Source organism: Diabrotica undecimpunctata, chromosome 10, assembly GCF_040954645.1.
Source record: "Diabrotica undecimpunctata isolate CICGRU chromosome 10, icDiaUnde3, whole genome shotgun sequence".
NCBI lineage: Eukaryota > Metazoa > Arthropoda > Insecta > Coleoptera > Chrysomelidae > Diabrotica > Diabrotica undecimpunctata.
The window spans coordinates 34,565,108-34,583,880 of NC_092812.1; the positions used below are offsets into that span (position 1 = coordinate 34,565,108).

Genomic DNA, 18,773 nt, shown 5'->3' on the forward strand with positions numbered 1-18,773 from the left:
GAGAGAGAGAGAACAAAGAATCTTTTTCCAACAGAAAAATGATTCACCTCAGAATCCAATAATTATTATTAGGGAATTAGGATTTGTATCCATGCTAAATATTTGAATATAAGAGTATATTACACATATTTTAAATATTTATTTATCATTTCATACACTAAAAAGGCTTTTTGGAATAGTGTTACACGATGTGTGACAGTCTTCCTCGCCACCACATCATGGACTCATCTAAAGATAACGATTTTCCAGGGTAATAAATTTCATCCATTCGTTTATTGAAATACTCTTGAAGATTTCTGATTTTATGTAAACGATCACCATAACCAGGATCTCCCTCATGACGTGAATTTGTTGAAAAGTGACCTCATAATGAGAAGTGAAAAGGCAACTCATAATGATTATGAAACTTTTTTTCACTTTCCACTCATTTAAACTTCTTCATGTCCTAAAAATTACAAAAAAATTAGTTAACGCAAGATATGACATTGAGATAAATCTAATATATACTGCATCTTTAAAATATCTTTATTTTGTTAACAAAATTAAAAAGTTAGATTATTGAGAGACATTAAATGGGCAAATACAGATATATCAAGCAAAGTAATATTTTAATCAACTATCTGTGTATTTGCAATAAATTTGTTCAAAAAAAAGCACAAAGAAAATAAACATTTTTCAGTTACTGAACAGTATTGAGGTAGAAGTTATATCTACATGGACAGACAACAATTTTAACCATAAAGAAATGACAGCTACCACTACAGCTCTACTTGAAATGACAGAAACTTCTTTGGACCTGGAGCAGCTACAACTAACAAATACTGCAAAATTTGATGAAACCCTGCCAGCCGAGAATTCTATTATTTTGAAGTTTGGATTTAGATATTAGCCATAATGACCAATTGTTATGATGTTAATAAAATAGGTAAAAGTCCGAGCAAACCAACTTCTTCGAGCAATAATAGCTTAAATCCATCTTTATTGACAAAAGACAGTAATAGCAATTGTGTTGAACTATTTGAAAGCACTACAACTGTTGAAGGTGTGCAACGTAAGAGTAAGAAGAGAGAATTTACAGCTGTTGAAAGCAAAAAGCTAAAATTAGAAAAAGACCAGAAATCTAATATGGTTCAGCCTCTTTGTAATGAATGTAAATTTAAGTGTACAATGAAAATTAACGAAGGGCCACCAAAGATTATCAATGAGTCAAAAAAAATGATAAATTTTTGGCCACAATAGTTTTAACAGATAAGACAAAACACAGTCAGTGAATAAGGGATGTCACCAAGCTATAATCGATCACATTGAGACCTTCCATCCTGAAGTATCACACTACAGAAGGGAACATGCTCCCAAAACTAGATATTTACTGAATGATTTAAATATTATACTTATGCACAGAGATTTCATTATCAAACATGCACAATTTAAGTCAGGTATTTCATATGAACTGTACAGACTATCTTGAAAGAACAGAGAATTTCATTTGCAAGACAAGGCAATGAGAAGTGTTAAAACTTTAATTTGCACAACCATAATAAGGATAATTTGTTTGAAGACTGTGATCTTTGTAATACTTGGAAAATCCATGACAAACTAGTCAAAGAGAGCAGGACATTATACGAAGAATTTGCAGAAAAAGTTAATGAAACTAACAAAAACAATGAAGTTATATTATGCTATCTCGACTTGAAATGTTCAAGCAAATCATCTATATTCCATGCCTCACAACATATAACCAGACATTTGCCTCTGTGGGGAAAAAGTCTAAGCTTAAACCACTAGAAGTTCTGTGGCACTGTGCTATATCTGGCAGAAATCAAGAAGATATTGCAAGTACTTTCAATGTATTTTGTAAACCATTACTGTGATACTAAAAAGTTTGTGTTGCGGTTAGACAATTGTAGTGCACAGAATAAAAATCAGTGCTTATTAACAGTGTTCAATAGGTTTCTTCCTTATACCAAGAGGAACTCATGTAGTAAGTTTCAAGACTAGGATTTTTCCTTGCAAGAAAAACACAAACATAATTAAAGCGTTTTCAATAGAAGTTTCTTAAAAATGTGAGTCTTAAATATTAAATTTCTTTAAACTATACAAATTTCTCTCAAATGTGAGATATTTATGTCTTCTAATATGTGCCAAAAATTTAAGTTGCTAATACACTACAGTATTCAATACAGTGCACTCACATATCTTAACCACAACAGAAATACATAATTTTGACTGATTCACTAAACTCATTAAAATCCATAGGAAAAATATTCCCACATTTTAGGAAAAATCAAACAAAAACCTGATAGATATATAAAAGTTTAATAAGGAGGTAATAGATCCCATCACATATTGGAATTCAAGGTAAGAAAGAAGCAGATAAGTGTGTGCATGAAACCATGAACTCAGCTAACTCTATGATCATTAAATATGTGAAAACTAATGATGTTTCAAGTGTTACCAAATCAAGGATCCTAAGTGGGTGGCAAAACCAAAAGTGGCAATTTTCAGTTTCCAATGTTTGGAACACTAAACCTTGGAGATGTTTCCACACCGAAAGAAGAGATCAAGTGACAATAACCTGTCTTAGATTGGTCGTACCAGTGCTAAACATAAGTTTTTAATTACAACACTTAACCGAAATGTGAGCAGTGTAATGTCAAACTCTCAGTGAAACATATTATAGACTGTCTAGTTTTTAGTCCAACAAAGTTAGAGAAAGCACCTGGTGCAAATTGTTCCTTCACAAATATGATAAATTACTTAAAGACTATTAATTTTGTAAATATCGAATATTTAATATTGTAAAGATTTGACTAATATTTACTCAGCTCACAATATATACATGTTATATTATTCTTTTTACATACCTTATGGTTCTTCATTATTTCTATGGACCAAAAATTATCTTTTCCTTCTAGGTTATTATATACTTGGTCATTCTTATAAAGAAACTAACATGGCATAAATTCTGGTGTTCTTCATTCATCAACTGTATGGGATTGGTGGATTGATAGTGTTCTTAACTGAAAAATAATGATTTTAAATTTAAAATTTAAAAAACATAAAATTAAACTCCAAAATTACTTCTACATTACATTCTTAATACAACTTTTTACCAAAAGAAATTCAAGAATTTCTATTCTTCAAGAGAAAAGTGTATAAAGATATTGTTTTGCCTTTTTTTATAGTAAGTTTCCTACAGTAATTTTTTAAATGAAAAAAAAAATGAAAGGCAAATGTGAAGAAAGAAGAAAGGAATGGATTATACAAGTGACCAAAGTGAATGGGGAACAAAAAATGAAAATTTGCATTACATTTGACTAGACAACATAAGCAGATAATATTAGCAAGTGGTGACAAGAAGTGAGACAGTGGCCATTATATGAAAGATGAAGAATAAAATAGATGACAGAGCATCTATTTTGCTATCAAACAGCATTTGACAGAGCTCAATGGAAAGACAAAAAAAATGGAGATATACATAAAAAAATCAATAAAATAAAGCACCTGCATACATGTAACAGCTATCAGGCTTGTAAATTGTAGATTTTTTTATACTGTGGTCTGAAAGATCCTTTACATATACCCCTTATCTATTTTTAATACAAAATAACTTAAACACAAAAACAAATATTGTAATAGGTACTCACTTGTTTATTTATGTATGTGACATCTCATTTAGGTGGGAATTTGCATCACATACAATAAGCCTTATTTTTTCTGCAACTGCTGTTGAGATTTCTAACTTTATTTGGCAGAGGGCTTCTCAGTGGCAGCACGTGACACTCAACACCCCCATCTATTTTTTAAATATAATCGTGGATTTGCTGATCGTGTTTAACTGCATAATTAAAAATGTCTACTTAAATAGCTCTCATCCCAACTGTGAAATGCAAGTTATTGTTTGCTAAAATAATCATAAAATCAATTAAATATGATAATAAAATTCTATTTTTTCAAACTGCTTCATTATATAACTTATTGGATAAAATAATATGTCCAGCTAAAGCACTGTCAATAGTTTGCATATTTTTTTCTAACCTTTTCAAACCTAAGCAATTGTTTAAATGTTCTTTCGAAGATTCATGAAGAAATCCAGCACTCAAAGGACACTTTCTCTATCTATTTGCTGCAACCAGTATACCTATAGTTGTCAAAGAGGCTTTGGTTCCCAAATATGGTCCAAATTCCCAAATAGATTCAAGATATTGAATGTTAATATGCTATGCTATGAGGATATATACGAGGAATGACTTAAATAACATAAAAAAAACTCAAAGCAATATACAAATATATACATTTAGATACAAATGCTGGGGATATGATTATGAGACAAAAAGGAGAGTAAATGCATGTTACTCGAAAACTCAAATAGACAGCTTGATATAACTAATCATATGAAGAAGAAACAGATTTTTTAAAAAAACTTTTAGATGCAGGGAGAGACCTATATTTATAATATGAATAAATAATAGGCTATAGATAGATTAATCAATGATAAAACAATACTATGGGAGGAAGAGGGAAAGGCATAAAGGAAAGGTCAAGGAGAGTAGCCACAAACTAGAAACATTTCTTCTATGTTAATGTATAAATGAACTTCACACAAGAAAATGTTTTTCTTGAAACTTTACTCTATAAAAGGTTCACCAAGATTTAAATCCTTTGAAGAGCTTTGTTCTTAAATATATTTGAACTCAATGTTCAAGAAAAATTCCATCTGATGGCTGTTCAAAAATTGAGCAAACAGTTTTATGGTGTCATTTTCAAAATGTTCCAACTCTTGGAAGCTTTAAAAATAGTACATTGTAATTTATTTAATCATCGCCAGTGCCTCTACTTTAATGTCCTGATTGTGGAATATTTTTGTTTCTTACCTTGCAAAACTATTGGAATCATGGTACAATGAACACATAATGTGATTATTGTACCATGTATTGGAATATTGTTTATCCTTCAGTTTTAGCAAAGAATATTCTCTTTATTAGCTGTATATTCTTTGGTTTTAGGAAACCTTCGGTTGAATTTACCGAAAGTACAAGCTGATTATAGCTGCAGATGTCAAACATGAAACATGGAACAAAAAATTTCGGTTTAGCAGTGTTGGCATGTTTTTATATTGTATAAGCTGTATGCTTCAAATAGGAGATAAAGCTTTAGAAAAGTACATTTTGATTATATTATGTTATGTTATGATTATTATGTTTAAGATTAATTGCAGTTAATTATGGGAAAATTTTTTTTTGGCAATTGCCCTTTCATAGATTTGGTACTCGTCAAATCAGCAGTTGCCAGATGTTAGCAATTAATCTCGAAAGAGACAAATATTTACTCGTTATTGTTTCATATAAATTAAAAATTGTAGAATTCATAAAATAGCATAATCAAAATATACTTTTCTAAAGTTTTATGTCTTTATATTTGAAGCATACAACATATCCACACCCTAGAATAACAGAGACACAGAGTGTTGGGTTGTTCTCTGTCCACACTGCCAAACCGAAATATTTTATGTCATGGTTGACATTTGCGGCTATATTCGGCTTGTACTTTCGATAAACTCAACCCCTTTTTCTAATTTTAAGGAATAGGGAATAACATAGAATATTTATTTATTTTTTACTTTTTGCTGTTAGTCGCAATTTTTATTTTACAAATAAGGCACAATTTTATACAGAAGGTAAGGGTAAGAGATGATTGGAAAAGCATATCATAATTGATGTTCTGGGACAAACAGTAGTTGATTAAATACAAGTTAAATTGAAAAAATAAATTCTGCTGGTGAAAAAAGGTCCGAAAATTATTATAGGTGTATTTATATATACTTGCATGAATTTTTAAGACAACCATGTGGTCTGCTACTAATAAATTTACCATTTGGGAAATTTTTAAACGTTAGTTTTAGGGATTTAATAATTTTACAATATGTATTTAAGTATTTTCAATACCTGAATTACCAGAAACAAAATACAACTTGAAGCAACTTAAACGAAAATTTTATGCACTGCACTGAATACTGAATATACACAACACACAATACCTTTAGCTGTAACAGTATTTTTTTGCTCTTGCGCAGCATCCGCCAACATGTGACGCCCTCTGGGGACTTCGATTCTAAGGTATGGAGGAAAAATAAAAAACAATACAATTAGAAACTTTAATTCGTTTCAATCAAAATATTGGCAATGCATATAAAAAATATACTAAAAAAATGGAAGATATAAGATGAACGCTGGTTTTCGGAGTCAGACAGCAGGCGTATGACTCAGACTTTTACCGGAATGAACATTTCATTCTTGTTTCAGTCACCTGACACCTATGAGTGTTGATTTTTATTCGTTTTGAGCACAATTTTTAATTCAAGTCTAATTTTTTTCCACTTTTTACTTATATAAGTTAAAAATATATATAATATAAATATAAAACTGCGAAAAAAGAGTATTTACTTACCCTATAACCTGATAACCAATCTGTCTCCTGTCAGAATAGGGGTTTTGTGATAATTCGTCAAGTTCTTTGAAAGTATATGTTCAAATTTTGACAAAATAAAATGAAAGGTGTGCAGATTCATTCTGAAATATTCGCAAGATCTTTTTTCGTCGGCAAGCAGGAAAAATGTGTTTGTACTACCCGTAAATACGCTTTAACTTCTTAATTGCATGTGTTTCCCTTCTGATTGGTTTTAACTTTATCAAAACATTGTCATTATTAGCAAAGGAGCTGCAGTCTGTTCTCTTGTAAGTTCCATGCTGCACTGATCAGTCGGAAAACCAGCGTTCATAATGGCCATATACTACCCGTAGCTCAGTCAGACAGTCTGAGCACTCTGAGTCAGAGAATATACCAGTTTTTACCAGCATTCATCTTGAACGTAACCTTAGGCAAGGCGACCCACTTTCATCTCTTCTCTTTAGTCTTCTCCTGGAAAACAAGCTACAGAAAGCCAATATAAATAGAAAAAGAGTTATATATTATAAAAAGCTTCAAGGCCTGGCGTTCTCTGATGATGTAGCAATCGTAGCGAAAAGCAAACAGGAGGTGATCCGGTTAAGTAAAAAATTAGAAGAAAAAGTCATAAAAAAAGGACTTGAATTTGAATGCAATAAAACAAAATACATGGAATGCACATACCAAGAAAATGTAAGAGGAAAATATTTAACAGTACACACTAACAGTACAAACAATTATAATACGAAAATTAAATATAGAAGAAGAAATCTCAAATGGACTAATGAAAACGAACAAGAGTGTTTATAGCAGTTATAACAAGGCGTTTGGATCCAAAGAAGAAACGAAAACCTGAGAGAGTTATATGGGGAGCCCAGCATACTAGGAGTAATAAGAACACAACGACTAAGATATCTAGGACCCATACAGAGGATGACAGAGGGTAGCCTACAGAAAATACTACTGTCAAGTACAATAGAAGGACGTCAGAGAAGAGTTCGGCCCAAAACAAGGTGAAAAATGGATGTAGAAGATGATCTAAAAAGGCTCATCGTCGCAAATTAGAGAACGAAAGCAATGGACAAGAAGGGATAAAAAAAAGAAAAACTGGCCGTGTTTCAATCATTGAGACCGAAAGACGACGACGCATTTTCACTCAATTCAATAAACTTGCTAACTACGACGATCAGAATCGGTATTTAGGTGGTCTGATTAGCGTTCTCCCAGTTATGTGTCGACGAATTCGAGTGGGTACAGGGACACCTAATCTTACTTCTTATTCATATCGTCTTAGGAGTGGCTCTGATGGAGACTTTCGTTATGTGCAAGTATGTTTCAAAGCATTTTTAACCATTCTTGGAATTTCTTTCTTCCGAGTGCAAAGAACTCGAAAATCACTGGCCTCAACTGGCACTGTGCCATTAGAAGCTAGAGGAAAACATAGAATAGGCCCCACAAAATTTCTGAAGATACTATCGTCAAAGTGACAGAATTTATTGCTTCCTTGAAAGGAAGAAAATCGCATTACTTTTTTTCGGTTTTCCTTGGAAAGACACCTGTAGCTACTGTCACACTATAAAAGAGGATATATCTGCCATTTCGCAGAAATTAGATGCCAGCAGTGATGAATAAAAAACCCAAATCTTAGAGAAATTACAAGACAAAAACAACGAGACACAACTTCATCTTGCAAGAAGTGAAAACTTTTATTCTGTGAAAAGAAAATATCGAAAATTGTCGTCAAAAGCAATCGATACCGAAGCCATAACCATAGACTTCCAAAAAAATTTATCAACCCCTAATGTGACCTCAAACGATGTCTACCATAAACGGAAACTTAATTTTGTAAGCTTTCTACCTCTGTTTTCTATACTTATGACAAATCTGTAGCAAAAAAAGGGGGCTGACGATGTGTGTTCGATGATTCATCACTTTGTGCATAACGTACTGTCATCTCAGGTTCAAAATTTGATAATATCTTGCGACTCTTGTGGAGGGCAAAATAAAAATTACACAGTTTTTCGGTTCCTTCATTATCTAGTTCAGAGAGAAGGACTTTTTGAGTTTGTGAAAGTAATTTTTCCCATTAGATGACATTCCTTTCTAAAGTGCAACCGGGACATGAGTTTAATTAATGACAAAGCTTATACGGAAACTCCAGATGATTGAAGATAAATCCTCCTCAACAGAAGAGTGAAACCGAAACCGTTCCAAGTGGTGGACTGTGGAAAAGATATAAGATTTCTGAATTGGACTAAGCATTTCTCCAACAAGTATCCCAAGAAATCCCCGAGACCTATTCGAGTGTTGGAAATCAAGAAAAATAGACCTCAATTTATCTTTGATAAGAATACCCATTCTGGGTCATGCAAGCTCGCTGTTTGAATGCAAAGTTAAACGAAACCCGAAAAGAAATTTAAGCAACACTCATAACATCACAACTCCGGAAGTTCCTAGCCACAACCATCGAAGCTTTGTACAAGCGCCCACTTCCGGTCAAAGCTCCTAAGTTACAAGATCTCTACTTGACCAAATATTTGGAAAACGTAAAACCCAGAAAGTTCTACACTGATTTACAAGGTACTAAACAGGAGGGGATACTAAACTTAAAAATAATAATCACAAACACGTTCTTTAAATTACCAATGAGACGGTTATATACATGGCGCTCACCAGCAGATAAACCGGAAAAAGTTGTAAGAAACCAAATCGACTATATAATGATTAAAGAGAGATATCGTAACACCATCAAATCAGTTAAAACATATCCAGGAGCAGATGTCGCATCAGACCATAACCCACTAATCGCTAATGTCACGCTTAAGCTTAAACGTTTAAGAAAACCACAAAGAACTCCAAAATTAGATGTTAGAAAACTGAAAGAAGTTGACATAAAAATCAAACTTCAACAGAAAATATACGAAAACATTGATAAATTAGATACTAACCCTTACGAGATAAACGAACAATGGGAAACACTAAAAAACTGCCTCCTCGCTCCATGCAAAGAGATATTAAAAGAACCGACACGAAAGAAAGACAATTGGATGACCGACGAGATACTCGGCATGATGGAACAACGAAGACAAGCCAAGAACAAAGACAGTCACAATTACAAAATCATTAACAACAAAATCAGAAAAAAGATAAGAGAGACAAAACAAACTTACTATGAGGAAAAATGTAAAGAGATAGAGGATCTTCAGAACAAATACGACCTATTCAACATACATAAAAAGGTTAAAGAAATGGCAGGACTGCAAAAAAGAAACCACAATACAACTCTTTTAGATAAAAATGGAAATACTATGATAACGACTGACGAAAAACTAAAACGATGGGAAGAGTATATGGGAGAGCTCTTCGACGACGAAAGAGGAAACCCACAAGACTTGAATTTTGAGGACAGAGAAACAAGTGCAGAAATTACAAAGGAAGAAATAATGTATGCACTAAAGAACACCAGAAACGGAAAAAGCCCGGGGCCAGATCAACTGCCTATTGATATCCTTAAAATAATAGAAAATGAGTACATTGATGTCCTCTTAAAGCTTTTTAATAAAATTTATCAATCGGGTGACATACCCAACGAATGGTTGACCTCAACATTCATTTGTCTCCCAAAAAAGAAAAATGCTAGAGAATGCACCGACCACCGTACCATAAGCCTGATGTCTCACACACTTAAATTGTTTTTAAAGATCATTCATAAACGCATTTACAAAACACTTGATATGGATATTGAAGAAACTCAATTTGGATTCCGTAATGGCGTAGGTACCCGTGAAGCTCTATTTGCATTCAACGTACTAATCCAGAGATGCTTGGATGTGAACCAAGATATGTACGTCTGTTTCATAGACTACAACAAAGCTTTCGACAAAGTCCGCCACAAAGAGCTAATGGACATCCTCAAAGCAAAACAAATACAACACAATGACCTTCGAATTATAACAAATCTATATTATAAACAACAGGCACGCGTACGCATTAATGAACACAAATCAGAAGAGTTCGAAGTTAAAAGAGGAGTGCGACAGGGGTGTGTATTGTCACCACTATTATTCAATGCATACTCTGAAGAAATTATGAAAAGAGCTCTTGAGGGAGAAACAGTAGGAATCAAGGTCAATGGAACACCAATTAACAACATTAGATATGCGGACGATACTATCATTATAACAGACAACCTCCGAGACCTCCAAAAGCTAATGAACAAGATAGTTGAGTATGGAGAGGAATATGGATTATCAATAAACACCAAGAAAACCAAATTTATGAGGATATCAAAAACCCAAAATAATGGTGAAAGCCTGACAATTAACGGTAGTGTTTTAGAACAAGTTGAAAACTACCACTATCTTGGCACAATAATTAATCACACAAACGATTACTCCAAAGAAATCAAAGTTCGAATAGAGAAAGCACGTACAAACTTCAATAAAATGAGAAAGGTACTTTGTGCAAGAGAACTGAAATTGGACTTGAGAGTTAGGCTGGCAAGGTGCTATATTTTCTCGACTCTGCTTTATGGGATAGAAGCATGGACACTTAACGCGTCGACTGCTAAAAAGTTGGAAGCATTTGAAATGTGGGTGTATAGAAGAATCTTGAAGATATCATGGACCGAGCATGTGACAAACAACGAAGTCATGAGAAGAATCAACAAAAGAATGGAAGTATTGGAAACCATCAAGACACGAAAGCTGCAATACCTGGGGCATGTTATGCGTAATGAGAGATACAACCTACTTCAATTGATTATACAAGGGAAAATCCAGGGCAAGAGAAGTGTAGGAAGAAGAAGAATCTCATGGTTGCGTAACTTGAGGGAATGGTACGGATACACATCAATTGAACTATTCAGAGCAGCAGCATCTAAGATCAGAATAGCCATGATGATTGCCAACCTCCGTCGCGGAGATGGCACGTGAAGAAGAAGAAACAGGAGGGAAGTTCGGAGGAAGAAACATTTTGTAACGCAGAAGCTTGAAGGTACTGGGGAAGAACGATCATGGTCCATGTCGGCACATTCAATTTTTTGTATGATGTTTCGCAAATACAATATTTTTTTGTCTTCTCTTGATTTTTCCTCTGTAAACATGTTAACGTATCACTGAAAAAATTTACCGATTTGTACAGTTGAGTTAAAACAATTTGTTTTAATTGGAAACATTAAATTTCGATTTCCATGAAAACAGTTTTTGTAGACTCATATTGTTTTTCCTCCCTACTCATCATTTACTAGTAATTATAAGTGATAAAATGGATAAATGAATAAGAAAATGTCTTCATTTTCTCATAAGTAACACCGCTAAACATGGAACTACTAATTTATTGGTATCAAGAATTAGGAAATCTGTATATGGAATCCATTTTAGGCCAAATGAAGACCCATACCGTATAAATTAAAAGGTAAAAGCTGTGATATAAGAGACTAGAAGAAGAAAATCTTGACATAAAAATTAAAGAACAAAAAATTTCGTAATTTTCCATTTCCTGTTAATACAAGATAATGGAACACACTCAATCGAGATCAACAGTTGAATACAGAAAACAGTAGGTAAATCGTTATCATTCAATGAATAACAAATTTATGGCTTTATTTACTTTAACGCATTAAAATTGATAATAAATTCTGTTTTGAAATTCGTACCTCGGGTTTAAAGTCCGTATTTTGTAGACTCGAATAATTTTTATGTAAAAAGTGTACATGATATGCTGAATTATTAAAAGGGAAACGAAAAATTATTTGTTTAAAGTGTATGATTACTCACTGGTTAGTAATACCGTAATACGAAAGCAATTTATACGGATTTTTTTGGTAATTAAAAGGTTTAACATACAGGCCTAAATCGTATATTTTTTTACACGAGCCAAAATGAAGCGAGCCAAAATGAAATTTTTTGAAGCGAAGCTTCTATACTGACGTTGTTTACAACCTGTAAACTTTTTCAATTTGATTATTAAAATCTAAAAAAAAATAAATAATAACATTACTTTAGCGTAAACAAATTGCTATAGCGTCTCAATGAAAAGCATATAGTCTCAATGAAAAGCTGGTGAAAAAACACACTTAAAAAAAGATGAAGATCTAAATTTTATGATCCAAGATCCAACTGATAGATGGCATACAGTGAAGAAATAAAAAAATATAGGTACCCTGTTAAAATGATGGTACTCGTAAAATACCGACACTGAAAAGTGGAGGGGAGAACTGTCAGCTGCAATATCTCAGATTAAGCTTAAATATCTCACCTTGTTTCTTGTTATTGGTCATAGAAGGTGTGCTTTTTCACCAGCTTTTCATTAAGCCTACTTACAACCGTGTGACATAAAAAAATATCAAAGGTATTATAAATGTTTAGAACTTAATAAGTCAGCCCTTTTTCAAAACTGTTTTTTAATAACAAATTTAATAAAATGTTAAAGTTTTTTTAATAAACCTTATAAATGAAGCCTTAAAGCATCGATTGCGATTTATAAAATATCTCTAGAGTGACTGTTTGGGTAAGCACAGTTGTTTATCACCCTAGAGGATAAACAAATCGAATAACTTATAAACTGTTTGGTCGATCTGTTTGGAATTTCGGATACTTTTATAATTCATTAACTGTCATAATTGAGCGCAAAATACTAAGGAAGATATTTGGACCAACCCAATACAGCGATGGTTCGTGGAGAATTAAAATGAACCACGAGCTAGATGAACTAATAATATAAAGCGCAGATATTGTCAGATTTGTAAAGTCACAAAGACTAAACTGGCTTGGTCACCTAGAAAGAATGCCAGATAATCGAGCTGTAAAAGTAGTCCAGAGATGGAAGCCCCAAGGAAACAGAACAAGAGGAAGGCCCCGTAAAAATGGATAGACGACGTAGAGAGGGATCTTAAAACCATGAACATCAGGCAGTGGCGAAGGAAAGTATCCGACAGGGCAGAATGGAAGAACATTGTTAAGCAGGCCAAGACTCACAAAGGGTTGTAGCGCCATTAGAAGAAGAAGAAGAAGAACTGCCATAATTTTAATTAGTTATATTACATTTATTTATTCAAAAAACAAAGTTATTAACATTTATAAATTACTACAAAAATAAGTGTTTTTTATCATTATCTCGGTCAATTGTTTAGGTATTTTATTTTGAAAACTCTCATAATCAAGAACTTTTTATGATCTACAACTTTTCTTTGGACCATTTTTCTCTAGAATGTACAGTAAACTTTTTATAGGCACAAAATTTTTTGGCTTCTTAAGAATGTTTAAAAAAAAAACAAAATCAGCTGTAGGTCTTCCCGGATTTTTCATTACCTACCCCTCATATACCTTTTAGAACCTTCAAATATCTGTATAAGATTTTTTCAGCTTTTTTTCTTCATTAACTGGGGTATCTAGGATCTCCAAAAAATGCACTAATACTGTTTTGTTTTGAAATTACCAATTCTATAAATAAACCATCAATTAACTTCTTTTTTGGCACCAGCTTTTTTCTTTCTTCTAATTATATTCTAATCCTATTTTCACTTTCGACAAAAGCTTCAGGTCATCCCACTTTTGTAATTGATGGAGTATTGATAAAGTAGTTTAGTTTGAAACTATTAGCAAAAACCGAAATTAAAACAAAACTGGATTCAATCCAGTTGGAAAATCTGTTCTTCAGTTCTTTGTTTGATTTATTCATTCATTGTAATAATGGAATCAACAAGTGATAATGCAGTAATTAAAAAGAAACGACCATACTACGAGTACTTGCAAAATAAGGCAGAGGAAAACAGAAATGTAAAAGGAAACTTAGAATGAAACAAAAAGGAATTTAAGGCAAATACGTATTTTAGAATAATCTCGAATACGTTTTATCCAAGAAGCCTGTTTTTCTTTCTTCACCCCTTCAAACCTGTATGTATTCACATTTTCAATTAGTTATGTTTTAGCTTCCATATTTTTGAATGTAATAGCACAAACTAAACATGTTCTGTCACTTAATCATTCGCTTCTTTAGTTCTTCTCCGAGAGAGTGGTGAGACCTTGACCTCGGCGGAGAGACTTTGCGGATCGAGATCGAGAACAGAAGCTGAATATACAAAAGCCAAGGTGTGATCTTCCATGCCGTAGGCTGAATGGTGAGCTAGTTGTAAATCCCATACGGGACCAGTTATTTTCCTTGCTGCGCGTAAGAATCAAATTAGTGTAGTTCTAAGAAAACTAATAATTAGGTAAAACTACAGCTGAGGCAGCTACAGAAGGCTCTAAGGGCATTGCTACCGGGGAAAAAACGAGCACTCAGAGTTCAACAGTTCTTTACTGAGGAGGTAGACTTAATGACTGACGAAGAGTTCGTACAGACTAAGATGTCTGATGCCTTTAAGAAACGGGTGAAAAGTTTGGTTGGAAAGGGCCAAAACTTCATATAGACCAAATGGTATATGATTAAGACAAATTTTAGAGGACTGTAAGTCATCATAAGACAGACCAGCCAAAGCAAAGGCTAGAAATAGTCACGCAGAAATCTAATAAAAAACGACCAAATTCTGCTTCTTTAGTAAAGGTGACCGTAACAATTTTCAGTTTCCACAGAAACCACATATACCGCACAAAGCTTAAGGCAGTGAAAGGCTCCAATATTAGGGGAATATTTATAAAGAAAGTCAAGGAAGCCCATATAATGAAAAATTGCGGTTAATATGGATGGCAAAAAGCATGTTTAAGACAGTGCAAAAACACACAATGGTTTAGGAGCATAGTTCCTGGTTTAGAAGCCTGGGAAGGTGCAAGCCTCTATGCCAAGGACGAAGGCGAAATCAATAGGTCATACAATGTCATTTTACAAACAAACCTAAAATTAATTTTTATATAAAAACTATCATTTTTGTTTTTTTTTTAATTACATTATGGTGGGTAAACGCGAGAGAACATCAACCAGACAATCGTGGGATGAAGCAGCAATGCAGAATGCTTTTGAGGCTGTAAAAAGTGGTCGAATGGAACGGTTAAAAGAAAGCTCTTGAACTCTTGAATGTCCCCCAAGCGACGTTTAGACGTCGCTTGGGGGACATTCGTATGACGAATGGGGGACGTATGAAGAAAAAGAATTTGTTGAGCACATACTGTTATTAGAGTCTAGATTGTTTGGGATAACTACTACAACATAATATAAAAAACTTGCATTTTAATTTGCCATTAAAAATGGCATTTCAAATAGATTTAAAGATCGCAGCGCTGGACGAGGGTGGTTAAGAAGCGGTCGTAAGCGATATCCTGAAATATCCTTGAGGCAACCTGAAGCTGTGTCTACAGCTAGAGCTATGATATTAAATAAGCCTCAAATACAAATTTTTTTAATACGTTGGAAATTACCCAGGAAAAAGAGAAAATTGAAAATCATCGCATTTATATTATGGACGAAAGTGATTTGTCTACAGTACAAAGTACTAATTTTTAAAAAAACTGGAAGAAAGCAAGTTGGATCGTTGACCAGCACCGTTTTGATTTTCCCTAGGAAAAATAGAAAAGAGGAACTTATAGATGCTTTACCTTCTCTGGGTTCTTGGGATTATTTCAAGAAACTGGATGAATGACCATCCAAGCTAATACCTTTGTTTTGTGGTTGAAGCATTTCCAAAATTTGGTTAAGGCATTTCTCGAATCAAAACTTTTATTGCTTCTGGATAGACACACTAGCCAAAATTACTGAAAGCATTGACATTTGCCAAAAAAGATGAAATAATTATTTTATGCTTCCCTGTTCACTGCAGACATCGTATCCAGCCGCTTAATGTTTTCTTCTATGGTCCCCTGAAAACATTTTATAACCAGGAATGAGCACTATGGTTAAAAAACCATCCAGGACGGGTAATCACACAGAATCAATTCGGTGAACTTTTCAATTCTGCTTACGGAAAATCAGCAATAATAAAAATGCTACAAGTGGCTTTTTGAAAACGTGCATTTACCCACTCTTCTTCTTCTTCTTGTGCCACTCCTATCGGAGATTGGAAATCATCAAGGCTATCCTGACCTTGTTTACAACTGACCTAAAGAGTTCATTAGTGGTACAGCCAAACCACTCTCTCAAATTACGCAACCATGACATTCTTCTACGGCCTGGATTTCGTTTTCCTTCTATTTTTCCTTGCATTATATTTCGAATTAATGCGTATTTATGTCCTCTCATCAGGTGACCCAAATATTCGAGTTTTCTTCGTTTGATCGTTGTGATTCTTTCAACCCAACTTATCTTCAACATTCCATAGTAGCACCACATCTCGAAACTTCCAATATTTTTTATGTTGTTCTGTTTGACAGTCCAGGCCTCTACACCGTATAAAAGCGTGTTAAATACGTAGCCCCTTAGCCTTCTTAATCGTAGAGGGATGCTTATATCTCTGTTGCAGAAGAATTTCCTCATCTTTATGAAGGTGGCCCTGGCAATTTCGATACGTCTTTTTATTTCATTGTTTTGGTCTCCAGTTTCGTTTATTGAAGTACCCAAGTATTTGTAACTTGATACTTTTTCAGTTTGAATGTCGTTTATATTAATATGTGCTGGTTGTGTCATGTTCTGACTGAAGACCATATACTTGGTTTTTTTTGTATTGATACTTATGCCATAATTGTTGCAGGCAATATTTATATTTGTAAGTAATCGTTGTAATTCTTCTACTTTTCTTGTAACTAGTACAGTGTCGTCTGCGTATCGAATATTATTTACAACCTCTCCATTGATTACGATTCCTTCGTTTGCTTGCAAAAGGGTTTCCTGGCAGATGCTTTCACTATAAACACTAAATAGCAGCGGTGACAAAATGCGTCCCTGTCGTACTCCTCTACGTATTTCTATTGCTTGTGATATCTCATTTTCTATTTTGATGTTAGCTTTCTGATTTCAATATAGATTGAGAATTATTAGCAGATCTTTATTATCTATGTCCTTTCTTTCAAGAATGTCTCTTAGCTTATCATGGCGTACTCTGTCAAACGCTTTTTCAAAATCGATAAAACATGCATGTACTTCCTGATTAACGTCTAGGCATCTTTGTGTAATAACATTCAAACCGAAGAGAGCTTCTCGAGTACCTAGTCCCTTTCTGAACCCCATCTGTGTATCATTAATATCTGAATCCAACTTTTGAATAACTCGGTTGTGGATGACTTTTAGAAATATCTTTAGTAGATGGCTCATTAAAGATATTTTTCGATGTTCTAAACATTCTTTTGCATTGGATTGCTTTGGCAGGGTAACGAATGTAGACAACAGCCACTCTTGAGGTGTATACAGTTTTGTATATTGTGTTAAATAAGTGCAATTATACCTATTGAGTCATCATTCAAGAGCTTTAGCAATTCAGTAGGAACCTCATCAGGTCCATTTGCCTTTCCAGTTTTGGAATTTCTAAGTGCCACTTCTACTTCGCATTTTAGGATTTCAGGTCCCGTTTCACCATTTACCTGAACAATGTTATTTCTGTTCTCCTCAAACAATTCTCTTAAGTATTCACTCCATCTATTAATTTTCTCTGTTAAATCTATAATAATCTTTCCGTCTTTGTTCTTAAGCAAACTTATTTGATGTCTTCTTTGAGTTCCTGTAATTTATTTTACTTTTTTATGTAAATTGAATGTGTCATATTTTCTTTCATAGTTTTCCATTTCTACACATTGTTCTTCAATCCATAATTCTTTGGCCTTCTTTATTCTTTGCTTTATGTTCTTATCAACCTCTCTGTATTTTTGTGCATTATTCTTCATTTTACGTCTTTCATCCATTAGTTCTAGTATGTCTGGTGTCATCCATACCTTGTGTTTCTTTGCAGATCTGGTTAGGCATTTCTTTCCCGTAGTTCTTATTGTAGTATTTATATACTTAAGTTTTTCATCTATGTTGTCTGTTCTGCGGATTTGACTTTCTGCTATTCTGAGGCTGGTGTTTATTTCTTCTTTCTTCTTCACCCACTCAGCCCAAGGATTTTCCCAGACAAGTTTTTTGAACCAGCTGAGACCAAAAATAGAATATTACAAACAAGCAGTACAGAAGACAATACGTCTAATCTACCAGAAAAGTCGGTCAGCAAAGAAAGTAGTGTTATGGAAAAAAACGGCGCAACAAGCGCAAGATAACACTCACAATAAAGAAAATGATACCATAGGTGATAAGAAAGATAACAATACGAAAGAATATCTACTTGAAAAAAAAAAGAACTGCACTGCACGAAATTTCTCCAGTGCCTTTAGCAAATGAAACTAGAAAAAAAAAGTCTAGACAAACAATCTCCGAAGTTTTAACAACTACTCCTAATTTGGAGGAAGAACTCAAGCACAAGGAAGAAAAGAAAA

General features: G+C 33.6%; 1 long non-coding RNA gene across 1 annotated transcript; it reads right to left on the reverse strand.

Moving 5' to 3' along the window:
* Positions 1–124: 124 nt before the first annotated feature.
* On the reverse strand, positions 125–5,027 carry LOC140452510 (uncharacterized). Its single transcript, XR_011952198.1, has 4 exons — positions 4,875–5,027; positions 3,648–3,904; positions 2,865–3,020; positions 125–445 (listed from the first exon to the last, which is right to left on the reverse strand). It is a non-coding gene; the product is annotated as an uncharacterized lncRNA (long non-coding RNA).
* Between the last annotated feature and the right edge of the window lie 13,746 nt (positions 5,028–18,773).